Genomic DNA, 25782 nt, shown 5'->3' with positions numbered 1-25782 from the left:
AATACTTTTATGTTTTTAACATCATTTTCTAAATATTTTGGGATCTTATTTCAGTATGTAAATAGAAGATCAGCTGATGTATCAGGTGGCTCATCAGTGCCTGGTAACCAACAGGGCCATCTCCCACAAAACGATTCCCTCGCAACTAATTCAAAACAAGCTTTGGCAAAGACTGTTTTGCTTTTTTGTTGGGCAAATATGCTTTTCCTTTTCATATATTTTCATTTTTTTCTTCTTTTTTTTGTATAATCTTTTTATTGATCAGTTTCAACACCAGCAGATAGAAAAAGAACAGGAGCAACAGAGCAGGCATACGGAGCAAAAGACATAATTAGCAATTATACTTTTCATATATTTTCTTATATTTTTAACATGACACATTAACAGGCCGATTCATGGAATTAATGTGCGCCGAAAATTCCGGCGCAGAGGTGCCAAAACGTGCGATTCGCAGTAAAAGTGCGAAAATCGCAGTGCAACTGCGAAAATCGCAGGGAAACCAGCGCACATCGATTCATGGAAGTCCGTGCGCGAGAAAAATATTGGATGTGCGCTAAAAAAGTGCACGGCGCATGCCGGCGCACAGGTCATCCAACGGCGTGCGCCACGGCCGCTGCGAAATCGCACATAGCGCGGCGCACATTACAAAAGTAGGCGGAACACGGGGCGTAACACTCGGAATGGGGAACAACGCGTGAAAATATGGGTGTCACGGGGGAAGTACAGGAGTCAAGTGCGCGGAACGCCCACACGCTCGCCTACAACTCGTATTCATGGAATCGAATAGGGCAAACCAGCGCACGGTCAAAGACGCGCACAGGGCCAAACAAGTACGCCACAAGAAAGCAGGCGTTAGCGTCCCTGCGCCTGAAATAAATGTGCACCAAAATGTGCGCTAACAAAAAGCACCCATATACAGCTATGATGAATGATCCATACTGTGGCCCTCTAGGACAAATGAGGTGCAAAGGACACCCGCTGTGTGAAAAATAGCGTGTGCATGTATTACGGGGTGCGCGGGAAGTTCCACACGCGATTGGCCTGGGCACGTGTATTCCGGGGTGCGTGGGAAGTTCCACATGCGATTTCAGCAGGGTACGTGTATTTCAGGGGTGCGCGGGTAGTCTTACATGCGATTTCATCAGGGTACGTGTATTATGGGTCCGCGTGAACTTTCACAAGCGATATCAGCAGGGTACGTGTATTACGGGGTTCGCAGGAAGTTCCACACGCGATTGCCCTGGGCACGTGTATTTCGGGGTGCGCGGGAAGTTTCACACGCGAATTTGCAGGGTACGTGTATTTCGGTGTGCGTGTGAAGTTCCACACGCAATTTCAGCAGGGTACGTGTACTCCGGGTGCGCGGGAAATTCCACACGCGAATCCAGCAGCCTACGTGTATTTCGGGGGTGCAGGGGAGTCCCACACGTGAATTGGCCGTGTAGGTCCTCCCAGCTGTTCTCTCTACACCCTCCACAGCCACTGCAGGCGGCCCACACCACAGGGGACTACCCTGCACCCCTGCACATGTCCCGCAGGCAGCCCATCCACCATGGCCATGCCCCCCAGCCAACCCACATATCACCTTGCACTACTGCCCACCAATGTATGTCTCCCAGTACCCCCACCCCCCAGCACTGTAGGGGACCCTCCACCAGGCCCCCACTCCTGTCTCCCTGCACCTCCACCCCCCAGCACTGTAGAGCACCCTCCACGAGGCCCCCACTCATGTCTCCCTGCACCCCCACCCCCCTGCATCCAGGGGCACCCTCCACCAGGCCCCCACTCCTGTCTCCCTGCACCCCCACCCCCCTGCATCCAGGGGCACCCTCCACCAGGCCCCCACTCCTGTCTCCCTGCACCCCCACCCCCCTGCATCCAGGGGCACCCTCCACCAGGCCCCCACTCCTGTCTCCCTGCACCCCCACCCCTCAGCACTGTAGGGCACCCTCCACCAGGCCCCCACTCCTGTCTCCCTGCACCCCCACCCCCCTGCATCCAGGGGCACCCTCCACCAGGCCCCCACTCATGTCTCCCACCCCTCCCGCCCCCATAGCAGTGCGATTTGCCTGGGTACGTGTATTTCAGGGGTGCGCGGGTAGTCTTACACGTGATTTCATCAGGGTACGTGTATTATGGGTCCGCGTGAACTTCCACACGCGATATCAGCAGGGTACGTGTATTACGGGGTTCGCGGGAAGTTCCACAGGCGATTGCCCTGGGTACGTGTATTTCAGGGTGCGTGGGAAGTTTCACACGCAAATTTACAGGGTACATGTATTTTAGGGGCTCGCGGGTTGTTTAACATGCGATCGGGCCTGGGGGAGCAGGGTACCACTCACCGTCTGCCTTGAGTGTAGAAGAACGCGTAGCCAACACCCACCCGCTGTGAAGTAATGGCGTATGAACCCCAACGCCTGCATAACACATGCACCGCACCCCATGAAAGGCACGTACTGAGCAATGGAAATCCACGTGGGATCTTCAAGCCCTGCCAGGGCAACACCCGTGGTCGATACGTCACAGACGCGCTTACGTGCTAAGGGCCTTTGGTCCAATGGAATCGCGTATGCGTGCTGACACGCTTACGCGCTAAGGGCCTTGCCTCGAATTACACGCTGACGTGCAGAATTTTCACGTGCCAAATCACTCCGTATCAAGCTGGCCACGCGTAAGCACACGGAAGACCACGCTCCTGCCCAAAAGGCTGGATTACTGCCCCCCAGAGCCCGGAGCAGCCTCCCACGAGCCATCTGCTGATGCCTGCCTGCCTGCTGCCACCGTGCCCTGCCATTTGGTGCCTGCACATCAGCCATCTGCAGGGGTCCAGTTGCTGTGTCCACCCCTGCTGGAACAGAAGACTCCCGACTGTGATACCATCGCTCCACAGCCCAGCCCCAGGGCCCAGTTGCCCACCCACGCCTGCCTCGGGGGTCGCCATGTCGGGGCAAACACCATCCGAGACCACTGGCGACCCCCAGCCAGAGGGGCAGAGGGGCACCAGCTTCAGTCAGAAGGAAGTTGGTGTCCTGGTGGAGCTTGTCCTGGGGCATTATGATGCCCTCTTCGGATCATCACGCGCCGACAAGGAAGGACGGACTCGGATCTGGACAGACATTGTGACTGCCATCAACGCGGAGGGGGTGGCAGTCCGACTATTCCATCATGTCAATTAGCGCTGGGAGGACTTCAGGTCCAGGACCCTCAACAAGGCCCGGCGCCTCTTGAAGGCAGCGGATGAGGGTCCTGGAACGCATATCCCCAGCGCTCCTCGTCCAGGTCCTTGAGAGGCAGACCCGTCTGGAGTCGAGCGGTAAGTGGCCAAGCTTTGCTTTGTGAGACAGGGCATGTTGCAGTGTGCTGGTTGTCTGATACTTGCCTGTATGTGTGACATAGGCCATGTACGCGTGTGTGTGTGCAGGGACATTATGGTCATGCATTTGAGAACAGTAATGTGTGAAGCACACGGTTGGTGTATGTGTTTAAATGCAACATGGGGAGCCCTATGCGGAATGGACACATGAGAGCATGCCAGTCTCTGTTCCTGGACATGGGTGGGGGTGAGGGATGGGTGCTGATGCCATGTGCATGTATGGTGTCCATGTCTGTGTGTCTGACCTGCGTGTCTGTGACTTGTGAATGCCATGGATGCATGACACATGTCTGTGACAATGTTCAGAATCACTGATGCAGCCTAGTTATCCTTGCATCCACTGTGTCTGGGGTGTACGAGTCCAGATGGATGAAAGTACGGTGAAGTGTGTGCATGTGATAGGCATGACCCATGATGCATGTGAGTTCATAAACAACATTGTATGTTTCAAAAGTCCCTTGGACATGTTTGCTAATGTCTATAGCATGCGCCATGCCTGTTACTGCATGTGTTTTGCCTGCACTGACCCATGTGTTGTGGAGGGACATGATGGAAGGGATCTTTGACAGTGCCACTCATCTGCTATTGCTTCCTGTCTAGGGGACCATTGTACAGTACCCTGATGCTTGTGTTCTATGTCTCCCTCTACACAGCGCAAAGTGAAGAAGAGGGCGGAGACAGCGCTGTGGAGCAAAGTGGCGGGGATGCCCCCACGGCTGCAGCGGAAGGGGTGGGTGAGCCCCCACAGGGGCTTGCAACGGCGGAAGATGGGGTGGAGCCATTCAGGTTGGTGGTTTCCACAGAGGAGGAGGAGGCCGCTACTGAGCCGCACATGGGGCCTGGTCGGGGCATCCCTGCTGGTGCAAGTGGTGCAGTCCAGGGCCAGGGGCAGGAGGCAGCACAGGTCGCCGTGGAGGTGCCTGTGCATGTCACTGTCCCTGACACTGTGACTGCACAGCCATGCACCAGCAGGGATGCCCTGTCCCAGGCCCGTCCGCAGGTAGGGGGGATGTCCATGTCATCTGACTCCCCTCCACCTGCGGACGAGGGGACCCCTGGCCGTATGGAGAAGGTCCTGATTGGTGTCACGTTGCGTACGGGTGTCATTCGTGATGAGGTGCGTGCTTCCCGGGGGAGCACGCACGTCATCACGAAGAGCACCGTGCCAATGTGGCCCAGTTGGGAGTGGCCATAGTCGGGGGTTTCATACATGTGTCGGGCACTCAGGCGACCCTCTCCTCCTCTGTGGAGGCTATGCGCCAGTCGTTCTCCATGCCATCTTCCGGCCCAGATGCCACCAGGGCCCCCTGTGGACCTGTCCCGACCAACGCAGCCAACTCGGTGGGGATCCCATCCCTGCCACAGTCGGGAGTCGGAGGTCCAGCAGGGGTGGACACACCAGCAACTGGACCCCAGCAGATGGAGGATGTGACGGCATCATCGGGCAGGGTACGTGCACGACGGCGTCGGTGGATTCCATCAGCCTGGATGCCGTCGTGCTGGCACAGGCAGTTGCGTCAGAGGCAGCGGCAGGCTCGACGTGGGAGGCATCATGGCTCGGGGCCATCAACATCAGGGGTGCAGGCATCGGCCAGAGGGCAGGAGAACCCTGGAATGGGAGTGTCTTCCGTGTGGGAGCAGTTGGGCCAGCAGATAGGTGCGGAGCGGCAGCGGGCAGAGGAGGAACGGCTCACAATGGTCAGGGCGGAGAACTCCATGCGGAGGGCGCTGAGGCGGGCTGAGTGCCTCGAGGGTATTCGCAGGGAGTTGGAGCTGGACACTGCATTATCCCTGCAAGACCTTGGGGCCAGGGAACCATTGAACAGGAGTTCGATGATGCCCTGGCCCATGACAACAACCAGTGAGCCGTCGGACTAGCCCGCTGCCCTTGTAAATAGTTATGTATTTGTTGTTAGGTTTCCTTAGCTTTTTTTTTTTTTTTTGACCTTTTGGACAATAGACCACATTTTTGTATATAGTTTTTTTATTAGGTAGTATTATTAGATAGTTTTCATTTCTTCTGTTGGGATCATGGACCCTGGATTGTTTATCTGTATATAGTTGAGTGTTGGATTTTATATTTTTATTTGGAATTTACCCATGGAGCAATGGTTTTCGGTTTCGATTTTCCATTGGATTTACTTTTTTGAACTGTGACTTTGGACACCTTTCCTTTGGATTATGATTTGGGGTTTTACTTTATTTTACAGACATGCTGCTTTTGGTTTTTAATTCCCATTGTCGTTTGTTTATTTTTGATTCCATTTATGTTGCTTTTAATACATTTTCTTCATCAAACTTCAATGTGTAGTATCATCTCATTGGTTTCATGCATATCATGATATGGGTTTTGACATTCACTGACACCCATTGTGTGTATGTGAGAGACATGTGTTCATTTACATACTTGCCATTCGGGTTGTATTATGTAATTGCCATTTCTAAGTGGGTGGATGCAATACTTGGGTGGGTGTTTGGCATGTGGAGGCAGCCCATGAGGGCCAGGGATCTAGATTGCGATGACGTGTTGGCTGGGGCACATGAGTCGGGGCCTGGTGGAGGGTGGCCCTTGATGCTGGGGGGTGGGTGTGGTGGGAGACATGTGTGGGGGCATGGTGGAGGGTGCCCTGCACTGCTGGGGGTGGGGGTGCTGTGAGACATGAGTGGGGGCCTGGTGGAGGGTGCCCCTGACTGCTGGGGGTGGAGGTGCAGGGGGACATGAGTGGGGGCCTGGTGGACGGTGCCCCTGGATGCTGGGGGGTGGGGGTGCTGGGAGACATGTGTGGGGGTATGGTGGAGGGTGCCCTGCACTGCTAGGGGGTGGGGGTGCTGGGAGACATGTGTGGGGGCATGGTGGAGGGTGCCCTGCACTGCTGGGGGGTGGCGGTGCTGGGAGACATGTGTGGGGGCCTGGTGGAGGGTGCCCCTGGATGCTGGGGCTGGGGGTGCTGGGAGACATGTGTGGGGGCATGGTGGAGGGTGCCCTGCACTGCTGGGGGGTGGGGGTGCTGGGAGACATGAGTGGGGGCCTGGTGGAGGGTGCCCCTGGATGCTGGGGGGTGGGGGTGCTGGGAGACATGTGTGGGGGCATGGTGGAGGGTGCCCTGCACTGCTGGGGGGTGGGGGTGCTGGGAGACATGCGTGGGGGCCTGGTGGAGGGTGCCCCTGACTGCTGGGGGGTGGGGGTGCAGGGGGACATTAGTGGGTGCCTGGTGGACGGTGCCCCTGACTGCTGGGGGGTGGGAGACATGAGTGGGGGCATGGTGGAGGGTGCCCCCGGATGCTGGGGGGTGGGGGTGCTGGGAGACATGTGTGGGGGCATGGTGGAGGGTGCCCTGCACTGCTGGGGGGTGTGGGTGCTGGGAGACATGAGTGGGGGTCTGGTGGACGGTGCCACCGACTGCTGGGGTGTGGGGGTGCAGGGGGACATGAGTTGGACATGAGTGGGGGCCTGGTGGAGGGTGCCCCTGGATGCTGGGGCATGGGGGTGCAGGGGGACATGAGTTGGGGCCTGGTGGAGGGTGCCCCTGGATGCTTGGGGGTGGGGGTGCTGGGAGACATGTGTGGGGGCCTGGTGGACGGTGCCCCTGGATGCTGGGGGTCGGGGGTGCTGGGAGACATGTGTGGGGGCATGGTGGAGGGTGCACTGCACTGCTGGGGGGTGGGAGTGCTGGGAGACATGTGTGGGGGCATGGTGGAGGGTGCCCTGCACTGCTGGAGGGTGGCGGTGCTGGGAGACATGTGTGGGGGCCTGGTGGAGGGTGCCCCTGGATGCTGGGGGGTGGGGGTGCTGGGAGACATGTGTGGGGGCATGGTGGAGGGTGCCCTGCACTGCTGGGGGGTGGGGGTGCTGGGAGACATGCGTTGTTGATCAGTAGTGCAAGGTGACATGTGGCTTGGCTGGGGGGCATGCCCATGGTGGATGGGCTGCCTGCGGAACATGAGCAGGGGTGCAGGTGTAGGGACCGTGGAGGGTGTAGAGGGAACACCTGGGAGGACCCACACGGCCAAATCACGTGTAGTACTCCCCGCGCACCCCTGAAATACACGTACCCTGCTGAATTTGAGTGTGAGACTTCCCGCGCATCCCTGGAACACACATACCCAGGACAATCACGTATGGAACTTCCAGCGCACCACTGAAAGACACGTACCCTGCTGAATTCGCGTGTGAAACTTCCCGCGCACCCCAGTAATGCATGTGGCCTGTTCGCACAGGGCCAATCGCGTGTGAAACTTCCCACGCACCCCAGTAATACACGTCCCCCGCTCGCACAAGGGCCAATCGCATGTGAAACTTCCAGCGCACCCCAGTAATACACGTGACCCGCTTGCACAGGGCCAATCGCGTGTGAAACTTCCCGTGCACCCCAGTAATACACGTACCCCACTCGCACAAGGGCCAATCGCATGTGAAACTTCCCGCGCACCCCAGTAATACACGTACTTCGCTCCCACAGGGCCAATCGCGTGTAAAACTTCCGCGCACCCCTGGAACACACGTACCCAGGACAATCATGTATGGAACTTCCAGCGCACCACTGAAAGACACGTACCCTGCTGAAATCGCGTGTGAAACTTCCCGCGCACCCCAGTAATACACGTACCCTGCTGAAATCGCGTGTGAAACTTCCCGCGCACCCCAGTAATACACGTACCCTGCTGAAATCGCGTGTGAAACTTCCCGCGCTCCCCAGTTATACACGTACCCCGCTCGCACAGGGCCAATCGCGTGTGAAACTACCCACAGCCCAGTAATACACGGACCCCACTTGGCATTTGCTGTTTGGCAGCCCTGTAAACTGGTCCAGGGTTAGCGCAGACATTTGTGATGAATTGGGGATTTTGATGGATTTTCCTTGCGTGAGGGCGTTCTTGGGGGCGTAACTGGCGCTGCCGCAGGGTCGCTGCACCACTCTGCGCCACGGCTGGGTTTGGGGGCTAAAATCCATGAATACGCTGTGCGATGAAATGGATTTTATCGCACGCGGCTGGCGCAGTGTATCGCACGGGGACACTGTGTGCCAGCCGCATGGGCCACTTTTGTGCGAAATTCTATGAATTACCCTGTTGATGTATTACATGTTCTGCAAATCATCATCATTCACTTTATTTCGATAAAACGAATTTACCATAAAAACCAAGGTATAAATTACAAAACCAGTTAATTCATATTACAAACAGTTACTATATTCCTTTTTTTGTAATGTTGGTTTCTGAAATCCTCCATATTGTCTTTGGCGTTTAGAAGTATATTACAACGCGTTGGGCTGATTGTCCTGAAGAAAGCTCAGAGGGGAAGATGTAAATGCAAACTGAAATAAAAGAAAGTTTACCTTATAACTGAAGACACTAGTGTGTCGACCAGTACAGTTTACTGAATCACATGGTTACTAACTACACTGATAGTTCAGTACATATGAACATGACAGACTCTATGAGAGTAATACCCAAAGTTTGGGCTGTGTTATTATATTAATCACCATGTGTTATTTTAGACATGTTGACATTTCGGATATATGTTTTGTTTTCATATCAATTGTGAATACATTTTGATTGAATTAGACAGATTACTGATTAGATTTACGGGGGAATTTATACTCCGGTTTGGTTGTAGTTTGCCATCCAACCACGTTGTTTGCAAGGACGGGGTAGCCTGTGCTCAATTGTACTTATATGATATTTCTGTGGTCCCTCATGAGTCAGGCCCACCAGTAACAAAAAAAGAGGGCTCTACCCAAGACTTTTCTTGATGCAATGCAGAGACTTAGTGACTGGTCTACAGTACTGATTCCCTGTTGGAACCCCGCCTGAAGATGGTTCCGGGCACTGGTCTCAACAACTCATGTTTTCAAGTGGACCAGCAATGTTTTTGCCTGTATTTGGCTGGATGGTGTCTGTCTCCCTTCTTGAAAACTGGGACAATGATTGCCTCGGTCCAGTACGTTGGTACTCTTCCAGGTCGTAAGACTTCATTAAACAGTTTAGTCAAGTAGGGGACCCATATCAGGGGCTCACTGGAAAAAAAGTCGACAAGGTAATGTCAGGCCCTGGGGCTTTTCCCCTATTTTGGGAACACAATGCTGTTTTTATCTCGGTCTCATTAAGCGTTAGCCCTTCGACTATGGATGTTTCATTGGGAATAACCACCTCCCAACTCCTGCTCTCTTTATACAAGGTTCCAAAGTAAGCAACCAAGGTGTCTGCAAATCTTCCCAATATAAGGAACGATGTGTTACTCATAGTCTTAAACTTGTCCAAACACGCATCTCCACATTTACCCAATATAACCTACTTCACACCAAAATGGTTGGTTAGATGGATCATAAGCAGATGAGACTGAATTAAAGTGTATATTAGTCTGAAATTCACATTGATTTATAAAGAGACTCATTTAGGGAATGGAGATATAATGTAGCTCAAAATGGCAGTGAAATTGTGAAATTAAAGTGCATCATAGTGTGAAAAACCCATTGATTTATTCAGGAGACTCATTTAAGCAATAGAGAAATAATGAAGTTCAAATTGAGGCATGGCTTTAGGAGAATACAATATCACTTTCTTTCCTCCTAAATAAGCTATTATAGAGTGAAACAAGTGCCACTATAGCACCCAAGGAACCATATATAGGCAGAGTCGAAGGGTGTGGAACAGCTAGATTAGAGTCATCAAGAGCATTGTCAGAGGTAGAGGAAAGAGGAACAGTAGAAACATCTTCTTAGTGAAAGGCCAACTGACTAGCTTTGTTATCCACAAGGCATTGCCCCTCAGTTGCACACTGCACATAAGGCCCTTCTCGATCAACAGGAATTATGGGACTCATGGTGAGGTGACTATCTCTCAGGCTGGCCTAGTAAGAACCTTCTGGCAGAGCAGCCATTGAGGTATTTTGCTGGTTAAATGTATGGGTACTGGGATTTGGAAATGAGGGCTGGATCTTGATTGCAATCCACCTGCAACTGTTAATTTAATTGTGTCTGGTGGTTTATTGATTTCTGAAAGTTGTGTGAGCGTAATTTTCAACCTGGAGGCTATTATTTTGTGTATAGTAATAGTAATGTATTTTTGCCCAATATGCTGATCTCCGGCAGGCATTGTACATTGTTGCCAATAGATTTCTGACTTAGTGATGCATCTATTCTAGGACCAGATTCAGACCAGTTACATGGACAAATCTCAACTGGAATAATGACAGATATAAACAGATTCATATCGGGCCATTATGGGTTGTACCATTGGATAACAATCTGTATTTCTTCCATAATTATGAATTGTTCCTCTCTACTATTTTGGAGATCCATTGCCAGACTTCTACGGTTACCATGGGTCCATGGAGCAGATATGGAAACTAAGGATCTTGGTTTGGTAAGGCTTATCAGATTACACAGCTTTCCTTAATAATAACAAGCTTGGGACACTGATTACAATCAATTATAATAAGGATAATATTACATTTATTTCTCTAATCACATAATTTAAAAACAACTGAATACGAAAACTACAACTTTTAGGAAACCAATAGAAATTAATGCTATTCTGTATGCACAGAGTTGCCATCAGAAAAGTATAATTAAAATTACTTTTGGCAAATTTGTAAAAGCCCACACAAATTGTAGTGAACCATATATGTGCGATTTTGAAACTACCATCATAGAGGATATATTGAGACAATGGGGATACTCAACGGATATTATAGATCAAGCAAATAACAAAGTCATGAAAACATCATGCCTGGAATTATTGACTCCTAAAATGAAAAACACAGTTGGAAGCAATGAAACCACAAGAATTTTCACTCGATTTGCCAAAGGGAGTAACATTTACATACGATTAGGAATACACATTGGCACATTCTGGAAAAGGACAAGGATTTAAATAATTGCATTGCTCATAATTCATGAAGTGTATATACCAGAGCAATGATTTTGTGTTGTAAACTTAGCCCTAGTTTTATGAAAAGTATGAGTGACACCGTACAGTTGCAAATGTTCATTAACATTGATGGACCAATTTCAATTTGTTTTAGATTAATACATGTATTATGTGCAACTATGCTATGAATAATGCACAAATATTGAGGAAAAACTGTAATTACAATGTGAATATTATTGAAAACAGCTGTAGAATGTTGTTTATGTGATTTAACAATTTGCATATCAGTAGTACAATAATGGAATTGTGGATCAGAATTAGAGGGCATCTAAGTATGATTGGGGGCCAAGATCGCTTACTATCGTTAGTAAGACACTGCAACAAGAACACCAAATGGACACCAAAGAGAATATTGAATTTGTTGGAGTGAAACACATATTTTGCAATCATCTCACAGTATAGGCATTCAGAACATAGATTAATTGAAGAATGTATATTGTGCAACACCTTGTATCATGATTCCCGAGCCTGGCTGAATACAGTAACAATTATGTCATACGTTACATGCGATATCCTAGGCATCATTAAATTATAATCAAACATGCAGAACACCAACACCACCTGAAATAATATTAATATTAATGGATGATCCCATTCTTAAAATAAGAGGTAAGACACTTATAGGGATGTTATATATATTGGGATCTGTAGTAAATATAAGATCCTTGAATTTTATTGCCCACTTTGTTGTAGATTTACAATCCTGTTCTGAAGAATGAAGCACTTTAGCTTAGCGTAAAATAATGTAATATCAGAGGTAACCTCTATTTGTAGAATCAATCCATGCAATTCCCAGGTTGGCGATCCTTAAAATGGTATATGGGACAAATGTGTCTTTCCAAAGTATACAGTCCTATAATAAAATATTGCATTTTACCTGAATTGTCTATTGCCCAAACAGATCTGAATAACAGATGGTAATACCTCAAACTAACCCATCCAAGACTGAACTCATCCTCATTGGTCAGCCCGCTAAAAACAACTTGTGCAACAATGGCTCAATAATATGCTTCGAGAAGGATTCGATCCACAACTATCACATGCAGAAAAATCCTTAGGCTTCACCATTGACAGCAATCTGTATTTCCAGAAACACATGGCCAAGAAGGCTAGCCTGGCTCATAATCTCTTCCCTTCGAAATAACAAACCCTTCATCCCTCCGCAAGACTTCCGAACCGTCGTGCTGGCCCTTCTGGTCTCGCACATCGATGAGGGAAAATGCTCCCCTGACAGGGCTCCCAGCTGTTCACTTGGCTGCCCTAAAAGCAGTTCACCACACTTCAGCACGTTTTATTATGGAAGCATGGAAATTTGATGAAATTACCCACATCCTACACAAACTAAATTGGCTTCCACTCCAAGCCAGATACTGTTCAAGATTGCATGCATCATATACAAAGTTGCCACGAGTAGCACACCAGCATACCTGGTGGCTAAGCTCCACATATCTGGTGGCATATGCTCCTCAGGCAGTAAATCGACCAACCAGCTTCGATTACAACTCGTCCACAAAGAGAGGACCTGCAAACAATGTTTCTCTTGTCATGCACCCACCCTCTGGAACTCGATCCCGGTGTTGGCTCGGAATGTACCCACAATTGTCCAATTTTGCAAATCTCTCAAAACCTGGCTCTTTCAACAACACTGGACCAAGGACAAATTCGACGGGATGCAAATACCAACTCACAGACCTCACAGTACTGCGCTACTGTTAAATCATGCCAGCCCAAATGCCGGCTACCTACACTTTGTACAATGCTCCACTGCCCTGGAGCTAGGTCTTTGCTTTAAACCATAAAATAAATACAAGAATATAAAATAATAAGATAATGGACAGAGCAATTCAAGAAGTGCAGCACACATTGAATTTCTGGTAAGCACATAGACAGCTTATTTTCCATAACAGTTTGTGAGATGTTAGCCAATTGGTGATGTGAAGTTTCAATTGATAAGACACATTTTTACAAATATTTTTCAGATGCCATATTTCGCAATACAAGGAATAGGACAATGATTAATATATCAGACATTGTGCTGTTTACTGGGAAATCATGCCAGCCAGTGAGAACTATATATTCTTAATTACAATTTAGCAGCCATGAATGTACAGCATAAATTAATATTTTAAGGATACAATCCGATACCAGCAAACAATATTATTATTAGATGGCGGATATATTTTGAACAACATGTTTAGAACAATGGTCCTAGTTGTATGATGATTTTAATTAAATCGTTTTTGATCACATATACAAACATTGATGTAAGATATCATTTCAATACTTTACTACTAATAAGATCTTTTTGATACTAAGATTGTCGTCTAATTTTGTCTTTGTTTTTTGCATCCTCTTCCCCTTCTCTTCCACAACTGAATTAACTTCACCAGAATTTGAATTGCATTTCCAATATGTTTGTTTTAAAACGGTTGAAGTAATCACACTTCAGTTGCAACAAGATGTATTAGCCTTGAAAAACCTTTGTAAAGGTGAAACACAGGTGCCCGCACAAGTGTTGGCTTTTGTTTTTTTATTATGTGCATCAAATGAGGCATTGTTTTTCATGATGTGCAGCAATCAATGCTTGCCAATTGGGCAATCACACTGTGGATTTGCATAAAATAATGTTTCTTGTACAACTCCGTAAGCAGATGTTTTTTCACCAAATTAAATAATATAAATAATACAAATAAAAAGATCTGAATTATTACTCCATGCAATTGTCTCCTTTGAGTTTCCTTAGCTTGAAACAAAGGATCTGTGTGAGCTTTGCACTTTTTCTGGCACGTGTACCTTGATACATATGTACCAGTAGCATCCCTGTTAGTTTCCTCTCTGTTGCTAAATCCAGGCCAGATTAAGGCGGTTGTGAAAAACAATACCTTTCTGCAAAAACAGATATTTGTACGTCCTCTGTTATACGTAAACATGTCACATTATAATTATTTAGTATAGTTTTTTTTCTTCCTCCAGAAAAAGCTGTCTGAAAGATAAAGGGTTATCTATAAACCTGCCCTGGTTTCAAATAATCATATTTTTCTGCCCCTAGATTTAGAAGCATTATAGCATGCCATAAAACAGGCATGAACAAACTAACCCGAATTGTGCTTACAAAGAAGCATGCATGAAAAAAGAAAGGACACACACTTCACAAAATAGTTATCAGGAGTGACCACTGGGGACGTGCTACTTGATCCACTAAGAGGTAAGTCCTACTTAAGTCTGGAAAGATAAGAGTAAGACAAGAGGACATCAGAGTTATTAAAAGTACCATAATGGACAATCAGAGATCCACTTTCTTGACGTAAGACGAGAGTAAATAAGAGGGACTGACGGTAACTTATTGTGAATTTGACTGTGCCTGTCTCATTGTAAATAGTTGATTTTCTTTCATGGCTGGTAGGGTGGGGTTTGAGCCAGAGATGGCCTGAATAAATCAAAGAGTTGTGATGAGGTTTTCAAGGATTTTATTGGGGATCCCAGCAGAGTTTGTATTGACTGAGGGTGTAAATGCTGCAATATACCGACGAGCATATGGTTCCAGTGGAAAGGAGGTCAAGCAAGTGGCGCTAGAGACATAGAGACACTCGCTCTTCTCAGAAATTCCTGCTCTGGCCCAGTCACCTGTAACACCAGTTAGTGCTACTGAGTGGTAACCCCTAATGTCTGAACACTGCCTTATCCTAAAGGTGGTTTCCCTGTATTAAGGCTGTCTACCTCCCTGAAGGATTTGTGCACCTGGCTCTTCACTGCTGATGGTAAGTTCTAACAGGGATGTATAGTTCTTCCTTCTTATATTAAAGACCTCTATCTCCTTACTACTACTCCTTCTTCCCACTCCCCCCCTCCTCAATCTAACCCTACCCACTTGCCCTCCTACCCATGTCATTCTCATCCATCTCTCTGATGTTAATACCTTCCTTCGTACCACGCTCTTCTCTCCACTCTACCTTCTTAAACTACTGCTGCTCTCCCTTCTCCCGTATATTGGTGCTCTTCCCACACTACCACTAACACTACTACTCTCTGCACTACCACTACTACTGCTTCTCTTTCTACTACTTTTCTCACTACTACTACTCTCTCAGTTTATGGTCTCCCAACTATTGCTCTCCCAGCCATTGCTCTCAATATTAGTCCACCACCCTTTGATGTAACATCTCTATCCATCCTACTACTCCCACTTTCGCTGCACTACTATTGCTCTCCTCTCCACCAAACTCAGGAATATGGTGCCCTACTCATGCTTCCACTACAAATAGTCTGACTGCTCTCACACTCTTCCCACTTCTCTACTGCACCCTGCTACTAGTCTCACTCTCTCCTACCACTCACTCCCTCTCACGCGATTTGCTACATCCACTATTCTACTTCTATCTCCCACACTATTATCTACCTTTCTCTCTCAATCTCACCTCATAAACCCCTTCACACTTTCTAGAATACAGACACTACACTATCCACCACTGATACCACTTTTTCTCCAGGTTCTCCGCTTGTCAGAGCTCTGCCACTACCACTTCAACACTATGCTCTGCCTTCTGTCCTTTGCTTGGTCTCTTGGTGCACCTCCAGCTCCTCCTGTGACCTCACACATGCAACCCCAATTCTGCCTGCCTGTGGTTTTGTGTGTCTCTCCCCTTCCCGTTGGCTGCAACACTCCCCTGATTTCCTGCACCAATCAGTGACTGTCATTTCCCCAGGAGGTGTGCTACACCGGGGATAGGCTTTAAAACACCCCTAGGCCATCCCTTCCCCCTTCCAGCACGGTTTCAGCAACCGTTTCAGATGGTTTCCTAGCATGCTGTGGATTTACAGGTTTATTTTTCTGCTTTGATGGTGGTTTTTCTGGTTTCCTAGGGTGCTGATTACTTTTCGGATACAATGAAGGCTGGAATTCCATCACAGCCATAGTCATAGATTTTTTGTGTTCCCTTTCAGTGGATTCCGGTTTGGGTTTTTGTGGCTGCTTACAGATGGATCGTGGGCAATATAGTGCTGCAATAAAAAATAACAGTGGCCAGCAACTGTTATTGGGACACAATGAGTGGCATCAGGATTAACATTATCAGCATGGTGGGGGGATTTATCTTTGTTGTTATTGTTATTGTTATTGTTATTTTGCATTTGTATACCGCCTTATATACCATTGGTATGGTCTGAAGGCGCTGGTAGGTTGAAAGCCCTTGGGAACCAAAGTTCAGATCAGTAGAGAGAGTAGAGAGAGTCGAAAAGGTGCATGTGGGCACCGGGTATGTGTGCAGCTCGTGCGGTATCATTGTAATGGCTGCTTCTTAGCGGTAGGTGTGGTGGTTGAGAGATCAGGAGTATGTGTTCGTTCTGGCAGGATTTATCCAGAGCGGAGGTGGCTGCATTAGGCCTGAGGAGAATGCCTGGCTGGGGGGTGAGTAACCAGCAGTGTTTACTTAGAATGATGTGGAGTGAGCGGCGGATGCTGGTATGAGAACAGTTATAGCGAATGGTGTCATAGTATCTCTGTGTTCTAGTTGAGTGGTGATGTAAAGGAGAGAGTAAGCGTGGTGATGTGATATGGTGGGTTGTATGGTCTTTCAAACGTTCTCTGTATTCAACCATACTATATACATCACTTCTATGCGCTTCAGTCCATTCCATGCACTCCTATCCACTCATGCATCCCTGTCTGCTCGATACACTCTGGTCTGTTCCACGCACTCATGCATTCCGGCTCCTCCCTCGCGCTCGAGTCTGTTCTGCGCACTCCAGTCGGCCCCACGCATGTACTCTGGTCTGTCCTTCACATGTAATATACATTCACCTGTTTTACGCACTCATCCCCTCAACGCAATCATCCCTTCTATGCACTCATCCCCCCTAGGCACTCATCCCCTCTGGGCACTCATGCCGTCTAGGCACTCATCCCATCTACGCACTCATCCCCTCTACGCACTCGTCCTTTCTATGCACTCGTCCTTTTTATGCACTCATCCCTTATACGCGCTCGTCCCTTCTACGCACTCTTCCCCTCTACACACTCGTCCTCTCTACGCACTCGTCCCCTCTACGCACTCACACTCGTCCCCTCTATGCACTCGTCCCCTCTAAGCACTCGTCCCCTCTATGCACACTCCCTTCTACGCACTCATCCCCTCTATGCACTCATCCCCTCTACGCACTCATCCCCTCTACGCATTCATCCCCTCTATGCACACATCCCCTCTATGCACTCATCCCCTCTACTCACTCATCCCCTCTACTCACTCATCCACTCTACTCACGCGAACCTCTGCGCACTCAACCCCTCTACTCACTCGACCCCTTTACGCACGCGTCCCTTCTACGCACCCGTCCCTTCTACGCACTTGTCCTTTCTACGCACTCGTCCCTTCTACACACTCGTTCCTTCTACGCACTCGTCCCTTCTACACACTCTTCCCCTGTACACACTCGTCCTCTCTACGCACTCGTCCCCTCTACGCACTCGTCCCCTCTGCGCACTCGTCCCCTCTGCACACTCTTCCCCTGTACACACTCGTCCTCTCTACGCACTCGTCCCCTCTACGCACTCGTCCCCTTTGCGCACTCATCCCTTTTACGCCCTCATCCGCACTCATCTCCTCTGTGCACTCATCTCCTTTATGCACTCATCCCTTTTACGCACTCATCCCCTTTATGCACTCATCCCCTTTACGCAATTATCCCCATTACGCACTAATCCCCTTTACGCACACATCCGTTCTATCCACTCATCTACTCTATCTACTGTTCTGCTCTATACATTTGTTTCCTCTATGCACTCATCCACTCTATACATTCATCCGTTCTATCTACTCATCCGCTCTATCCAATCGTCCGCTCTATCCACTCGTCAGCTCTATCCACTCGTTCACTCTAACCCCTTGTCTACTCTTTATATTTATCAGTCATATACATTCATCGGTTCAATACACTCATCCGTTCTATACACTCATTTGTTCTATACACTCATCCGCTCTGTATATTCGCCAGGTATGTACATTCATCTGCTCCAGTGATCTAGATAATCTCCGCACTCGCCAGGTCTGTACATTCATCTGTTCCAGCGATCTACACACTCTCTTGTAACTGGTGACCCTCCAAATCCCACTTCAGATATCTGGGGAAGAGCTTTTTCTGGCCTCTGTTTTAGTGAGCCGCTTTGCCTACGGTTGAGATGGGTGATACCCCCGCCCCCCTGAAAGGGCCATGACCCTGGGCCTCTCACATTTCTTTGAAAGCAGGCCTGCCATATGTACAGGGATGTCATCCTATAGGTATTGACTTAGTGAGTGATGATGCATTGAAAAATATTTAAAATAATTATTTAAAAATATTCGGATGTAATCCATTTTGGATTAATCTAAAGTGACCCAAAATAATTAAAAGTACTGAAAAAGTAATCTGCATGTATCAACAGTGGAATATTGGTGTCTGAAGTAATCCAAAAGTAATCTGAAATAATCTGAATCCAAACCTGAAGTACGTGAAGTGATCTGAAAGTAGTTTTCAATAAAAATTGAAGTAATCAAAAGTTGAAAGTTAAATGGAGTAAATTGAAGTTATATGTACTAAAGAAATCTACAATGGCCAGATGTTTTCCGATTATCTCTTATGAGCATGCAGAGAACGTGTAACCAAAAAACATGCATTAGCCCACATGAGTGCCTGGATCCTCCAATGTGCCTTTCTTCATAACCACAGCGCTGCTAGCTTTAACATGGACACACATTTAGCCAACTGATGATCTAGTGCTGAACTATTGCCAGACACTAATGAAATATACCAAACGCATCCAGTCAGAGGCCAAAAAAAGCACTATCAAAGGACCCAGGATAAGCAATGCCACTCACTTAAATCTGAACATTTGGTTTATATAAAAGTACATCAGTGAAAGACTCCCCTCATACCACAGTGCTGCCAGCTTCTGCTGATCACACACTCTTCCTTAGCATGCCCCGGACTACCCACCTAGATTAGTAACTCAGGCTTTAAAAGGACAGAGCCTTCTATGGATGCTCCACCTTCGGCTGATCGCTAGTGCTGTTTGCAATTCTATTGTTAATTATTTGGTCTACGGGTGGTGTCTAAATGTGACAAGGAAGGTTAATGTAATGCAATGATTGTACACAGAGAAATCTCTCCACTGTAAACACAATGCCCATAGTAAAGTCAGCTGATATAGAAAATTGGCTTTAGACAAAAAAAGGAGAGTGGTTGCTTATCAAGGGGGGAATTGGGTGAATGGTGGGACATAGCTTTTGGGGAGTACATCATTTATTGGGCTTTATTACTACTGGAACTGTGTGCTTTCGGACAAGTTCCTCCCTTCTTAACTGGGTTTCTGATGAAGAGTATCAGAAAATGCTTTCTGGGACTCCTCATAACCTGCCTGAATCTGTCCCACCTACAGACGCACCACTACCACTCCTCACACAGCAATAACATATGCACATTAAACACAATGGCTTAGGCTGCCTCACATGAGTAACCTGTTTTTTAATGTACTAACAATTTATATTTTGAAGACCAGGGAAGGAAATATTAATGGTTAAAGCAATGGTACACAAATGTTATGTTATATTATGTTATGCTGATTTATACCGCACACTGCTGCCATTTCCATGGCTCTGTAAGGAAGGGGTTGGGATAGGTTATTAAGGGAAGAGGGATAGGATTTAGGCTTGTTGTGCTCTTCTTTTTATGCTTGCAGAACCAGAAGACATTGGCGTCTGTGTGTTTCGGCTTTTTGAGTAAGCTTTGATTGTGTGCACTGGGCTTGTTGTGTCCAGAGGGGTAACGTCCAATGTCTGGGTTGTTTGTTGTTTACAGCTGTTAATTCTTGTGGCCGATGTGTGGCTTGTTTGTTTTTGTGTGTAGTATGGCTGTCCCTCTGGGCGCGTTTGATACGTGAAAGGAATTCCATAGAGGATGAGTAGCAGGGGGTGGTTAGTAAGTTGAGCGCAGCAGGATTGGAAGCAATGTCAAACCGAACAGGGCAACTAGATTTAGAATAGTGGCAGACTTCACAGGGCAGCTATATTCAACACAACGGCAGACCTCCGAGCACAGTAGGATTCAAGGCAGTGGCATTCTTTGCAGGGGAACTAGATTTAGCACAGTGGCAAACTGTGAAGAGAAGCAGGTTTTCAAATAGTGGCAAAATTGAAACTGCAGCTGGATTCAAAACAGTGGCAAACTTCACAGGGTAGATAGATTCAACACAGTGGCACACTGAAGAGTGCAGCAGGCTTTAGAGCAGCGGAAAACCGCGCAGGGCAAAGAGATTAAGTATAGTGGCAGACTTCAGAGGGTGGTTGGATTCAACACAGTGGCAAACGGCAGAATGAATCAGGATTTAAAGCAGTGGCAAACTTTGCAGGGCATCTAGATTTAGCACAGTTGAAGACTTCACACAGCAGATAGATACAACACTGTGACAAACTTCAGAGCACAGCAGGATGTAAAGCAATGGCAAACTTTACAGGGCAACTATATTTAGTACCGTGGCAGACTTCACAGAATGGCTAGATTTAACACTGGCAAACCTCAGAGAGCAGCAGGATTTAAAGCAGTGGCAAACTTCACAGGGTGGCTAGATTCAACACTGGCAAACTTCAGAGCACATCAGGAATTAAAGCAGTGTTACAACTCAAGTACTTAAATGGTCCATGTGTTGTGTTTCTTACACATCACTAGAGAGTGTATATGTTTCAATAGATCTGTGTATTGTAGTATTTTGGTTTGTATTGAGTGCCCACCTGCACTATCCATTAGCCTTCCTACCTTTCTGAGTGAATCCTGGTTGCTCTTCCATACTAAACAATGTACAGAGTTGTCTATCTCTTGGGTGTAACACTGAAAACAGTTAACCCAGAAAGTACAGCCTTCAACAGGGGCCTGTGCAAAAATCTGAACAGCTGATGACTTTTCTTTCAGAGCACCCCACCCAGGTGACATCAGTGATTGCCAGACCAAGACGGGAGGGTGGTGGTCCCAGAGACTCCAGGACTGTTCCTGAAGTCCCCCCTCTGGACTTACCTGGATGCCAGAGGAGATTCAAGCTCCTCCTACTAGGGGCTAAAAGGAAAGGGAGGGAGGGAGGCACAACACCAAATTTCCCAGGCCAGGGGCTAACCTTTCCACCAGCTCTGCTGAGGTTCCTTTCTCAGACACTAAGGCTATGACCAAGGCACAGCCAGAACATCCCTCGTCCAGTAAGGCTGTCATGCACTCAGAGGCTCCCTCTTGAAGGAATGCCAAATCTGACAAGTGGTGAAACAGGTCAACATACATGAGTCTAACTGGGCTCCCAAGTAGGGCATGCCAGTCTCTTTCAATTGACAAAATGTCAGGTGCTCATGTCATCATGAAATTAGCATATTGTTAATTTCTTCATCCGCGCCAGTTCTACTGAAGAGAGGCTGCGTTGATTGCCTAGCACTGCACTGCTCTGGGTAGAAACATTTCTCACAAGTCTCAATTACTCAAATGTTAAGGACTTAAGCAAGGTATGTAACACTCCAGAGAGAGACTCAATTTTCAAACGCCTTTATTGAAGAAGAATGTATGGTAGTCTCCCCCAGCTAATTTGAGGTTTCTGTTGAAGTGGTGCCCTACTAGTCTTTGATAACGTATCTAGTATACAATTAAACTTCTACTGCAAGCGTGGGAAATCCCAGGGGGCGCACTTGGATAGTGAGCACCATTTGCAATGCTCGCATGGCAAGCAGTGCTCACAAATGAACTAATCCCTCCACGACATACTCGCATGCCGCTCCTAAGCAGTGTACCCAGTTGAAATGATAGACCCTCCCTGACATGCGATCATGTCGAGGAGGGTTTCATTTCAATTGTACATGCTCCCTGCCATGCATAAATCTAGACCTGATACGGATCTCCAGCATCTGCGCGGCATGAAAATCCATGCTGGTGCAGATGCTGGAGCATTTGTATGGCAGAGAGGAAGGGAGCGGCGGAAACGCAAGTTTCACTGTGCCCCTCCTCTCCACCATTCAAATTCTTGAAAATTAGCTGTGGCGTGATTGGAAGGCCTTACAACTTTACTCAAGGCTTTTATGCCTTTCAATCACGTTACGTCTCTGATGAACATGGGCCTCCCTATGTTTTGCAACTAAAACTATTTGTCAGCCTCAACATTCCCTGTGGGTCGTTTTGTTAATAATACTATTATTTTCCATGTTTTATTTTGTGGGAAACACTGTCATAAAAAGAGTTCTGTGCATATTCCCGTTAATGCAAAAAATCCAGGATATGTAGAAATAAGTAGATTCCATGATATTGGAGACAGTTGCCCAAGCATTGACAATGACATACAAGGTCATTTCGTTCTTGACCCAAGTTGGGGCAGAAGAAAAACCTTAACAATTTTACGTGAAATGTGATTTATGACAGATGGTTGTGCTCAAAGCACAAAAGGGGATATAATGGGAACAAAACGTCATATGAACAGACATTTTTTAAATCTATAAGGGTAACCATGTTTATCAGCACCAGGAAGTGCAAAGCCTACAAGGCATTGTGACTAAAGTGGCAGGGAACATCAGGCCTTAAGAGCAAGCAGAGTAGAGTAATTTATAGCATGTGAACAAATAGCCGTTCTGATAGCACATCAAGTCGAGTGCTCCCTTTGACATCTGTGTAGAGCCTCCTGATGCAGGTTCGAATCCTGGCAGGGCCACACTCAGCCTTTCATTCGTCCGAGGTGGATAAAGGAGCAGCACGCACTGTGCGTAATAATGAGCAGCACTCTGATGCATGAGGGTTCGTAGTGCTATATAAATGCTAAAATATTATTATTATTAAATGGAACAAAGAGGGGCAAAGGGGCCATTCTTCTCTTCCAGATAAGAGAAAAATGTGCAAGCAGTGAGAACAAAAACATGTTTGGTGTGATAAACTGTTCCCAGTTGTAAAAATTATAAAAGGAGACGGCGTTACTTTTTCAGTGGTTCATTCTGGAAAGACTGAGCTGCACTGTCAAATGGTTTTCTTGCATTGTAATAAAATAATTTGCACTGTTCCTGTTGAAAACCTAAATTGTGCAGTGCACTTCAGTTGCTTCAACACTATACCATTTGATTTTCCTCAAACAGGTTAAGACACCTCTATAAAAAGGGACTAAAGAGGGAGAGGATCCTTGCAGAGTCTCCAACTATCGTAAAAAATGCTTTGACTTTCTGATTAATGAACCACTTGCCAGCTATATTTTTTTTATTTGTTTTATTGTAAATTGGTAAACAATTTATCCTTTCACAAAATTAGATCAATATATCTGATCTAATTAAATAGCATCATACTCATATCAAAGACAGCATTATAAAATCCACAATTAATAGAAAAATACAAAATACAAATTTCATAGAAAATAAAATTCTAATACATGTCAAGGCTCAACTGAAAATACATCATTCCTTGATATTCAACAATTCACCAGTAAGAGATTTCATATCCCCTAATTGATCAAAAATTGCTGTTAAAAAATTCATCAATGCAACAGACAGAGGCATACAGTGTGTCCTTGCATTAACCGCATCCAAAGGTTATCACTAAAACCCAGGGTGGTTGAATGAACACATTTCCCCAAGCATTTCGCCGGCAATTCATTCAAGAAGCAACAATCAAGAACCAGATGTCTGAGGGTTTCCATTTCTTGTAGCTTGCAAAACCCTTTTATCTTGTGCCAGACCTATCCTAGGGCCTAATACCTCGAGGGTAACCTAACAATTAATGCTAAATCTTAAAAAGTACATTCTAAAGTTTCTCAACAGACATTTTAACAGATAAGGGAGAGTCATCAACAGACTCACAGAGGTAATGCAATATTCTCTATTAAATTTACATTTTTGTAATGTATTCATAACTAATTTTGCGTGGATGATTTTCATTTGTATTATTATGGCATCTACTTTGTCTGCAACCTTATGTTTCACTATCGTTAAATATGTCATAGTTGCAATTGTGAAACCCAAATAATCAAGAGTACATGCCTCCAAAATTACTTTATTATTTAGATACCAAGACTCGTTTTTGAATGCTCTTTGGGGGTCATTACTGATGTGCTTGTCTTGTAAAAATGCCAAAAGGAATGCTGGTAGTACTGGCTCTGGCATTTATACTGGAATGACACACTCTGAGTTTGCTGGTAGGGGCAACATGGTAGGAGCACCAGTCCGCAACATGGTAGGAGCACCAGTCCGCATAAACTGTGGGCATCCCCTGGCACGTGTCTTCTTCATAGACTTTGTGCAGGGAATTCAGGTACGCCTCCATGTTGTCCTGGGTTTTAAGACTTTCGTCCTCGAGACAGTTTTCTCTGGCACAATCATGCAAGTCAGCCAGACCTTGCGCGAGGGGACTCTTTTTGTTTTGGCCATATCTGACCTCCACAGGAAAGCCTTGCATTGACAGAATCCAGGAAGTAATTCTGGAATTACTCACATTTCCGGCCCGGAATCAGTCACTTTGGAGATATTGCAAAGGCTGGTGTGGGGTCTCCACTGTGATGTATTCCCCCTGGATGAACGGGCGGTCATTTTTCAATGCCCACACTGTTGCCAGGAGTGCCTTCTCACAATCGATGAATTTTTCCTCCACAGAGGATAAAGTCTTACTTGCATAGGAGATGACTTTATTGACCTTGTTATGCTTGTGATATAATACTGCTGTCCAGCATGTATTCGAGAACCCTGTCTCCAAGAAGAACTCCTTGTTTTTGACAGGGTAAGCTTGACAAGGCGCTTGTGAGAGGCTTCTTTTGAGCTGTTTTACTGCCTCGGCTTGTTATGGACCCCACTCCCACCTGAAGGTTTAGAGTGGGTGAAGAGAGTTTCCTGCCAGATATGTTTTGGGACAGATTGATCGGGGGATATGACAGAGCGTTGACAACTGGAGTGGTTCAGGTTCTAATAAGAATTAGTATTGTGATCTGAAAAACACAAATGTGGTTCTTTGGAGGTCAGTAAAGTATATCTTGATTTAAGACTCCTTGGCTACCAGGAAGAGCTGAAATATGTTGATTATAGTTGTTATTATCTTCAGTATTTTTGAATTTCTATGTTAATTTTATCATTCTGGTTCCGATTCGGAGAGTTTTTTTTATATCATCTCTATTTTAACTTGTTCTTGTCTTTGTGACGTATTTGTTTAAGTTTCATTAATGTTTTTTGTAAAAGGTTTCTGTAAACAAACACAAATAAGAAAATTCTAAATAATGGGGATGGCGACAATATCTAGTTTAAGGGATAACTCAAATACCACCTAAAGGGGAAATAGCAGGAACAGCCTATCACTAGTAGTAGGGGAGTTTAACCTGCAAATTGAACCAGTAGCAATACTGGAAGGCATATTCGAAGATCAGGATACAGCCTGGGTCATTCCTGACCTGATAGCACTGCCCACAGTGAGCCTCCACCACCTGGCAGTAGAAACAGCATGGATATTGCACAACCTAAATTTAAGAG

Source organism: Ambystoma mexicanum, chromosome 2q (genome assembly GCF_040938575.1).
Source record: "Ambystoma mexicanum isolate Mex_15411 chromosome 2q, UKY_AmexF1_1, whole genome shotgun sequence".
Lineage (NCBI taxonomy): Eukaryota > Metazoa > Chordata > Amphibia > Caudata > Ambystomatidae > Ambystoma > Ambystoma mexicanum.
This window is presented reverse-complemented; position numbering follows the sequence as displayed.